Genomic DNA, 1,339 nt, shown 5'->3' with positions numbered 1-1,339 from the left:
TCCTCTCAAATACCTTCTTCTGTTTAAAAAGCCAACATTCCTCTGCTTCATATGTGTTCTGCATTTGAGATGTAGTGGAATCTGCTGTTCACCAGATGTAATATTTTAACTCATTACAAATATTTGAGGGAGGGAGGGAAAGGCCGCAAAAGACTAGCACTGAGATTTTTTTGAAACAGCAGCAGAGTGGATTTTATTTTTGTTTGGTGGTGGTAAATTATAATGTTTTTTCTGTAACTATTGTGAAGGCCCTGCTTTTTATGTACATTGGGTTGAGTTGTTTGTTTTGGGGTTTTTTGTTTTTTTCCTTGTTGCGGGGTGGTGAGGGGATGTGGTGTTGGTTATTTGTGCATGAGTGTTTTCTTTTTGGAGGGGGGTTGATTTGTGGTTGGTTGTTTTCTATTTTGTTGTTTGGTTTTGGTTGGGTTTTTTTTTTTTTAAGAGGGGAGAAAACAGGCTGTCCACATGTCCCTGGCATTCTTCTAGAGCAGTGTGCAGAATGTAATGCTCTTTTTTAAGATATATTTTATGGTTTTTAAATAAATTTAGTGAACCTGTTATTGGTGGTCTCTTTTTTAATATGCATAAGGTAGTATCTAAAATGGATGCACACACCCACAAACAGATACATGCAAACACCCCCCCCCCCCAAGACAATGTGTAAATGAAAATTCTGTTAAGCTTGCTTATTTAATGTAGATGGAATTATATGGGGTTTGACAAATAAAAGAAACAGTGTAAAAACTAGCTCAGCTTTGTTATTTGGGAAAAGGGAAAAGGTACAAAAATACTAACATGAACATGGTATGAATTTTGACAGGTTCTTGCAAGTGTTTGGTCCTCTTTGAACTGTGTATATACATATTGGTGACAATATATAAATAAAAAGTTTTTGATGCCACTGAGTTGAGGTTAAATACCCCTGGTTCTAAACAGCTGTCATGGTTTAAGTCCAGCTACTAACCCAGGGCCAAGCAGCTGCTTGTTCACTCCCTCTTAGACATTCGCACTGGCCATATGGGGTTCTTAAAGGGCGAGTGTATTCTGCTGATCACTCCTATGCTCTCCAGTCAATGGATCAGCTTATGGATAGGAATCAGGGAGTCTCAGTTGGTGCCATATTGCTGCCAATGCACTGTTGTGGTCGCGACTGGCACTTCTTGTTCTTCAACCGTCAGAAACCCACAACAGAAGGATCCTCTGAGAGACCAGGCAAGACAGACAGCTGCTTAATTTCCTTGGTCTCCAAAGCAGCAATACTAAAAGCTCATCGGTACCCTTTTGGGTCTTTGAAGTACCCTCTCCTGAAGTAGTCCACGCCAAGGATGCATGGAGCCTC

This window comes from Neopsephotus bourkii, unplaced genomic scaffold (genome assembly GCF_033783945.1).
Source record: "Neopsephotus bourkii isolate Nb327-2 ecotype Australia unplaced genomic scaffold, CSIRO-AGI_Nbou_v1 NB_1309, whole genome shotgun sequence".
In the NCBI taxonomy this organism is placed as follows: domain Eukaryota; kingdom Metazoa; phylum Chordata; class Aves; order Psittaciformes; family Psittacidae; genus Neopsephotus; species Neopsephotus bourkii.
Note: the sequence above shows the minus strand (reverse complement) of the source record.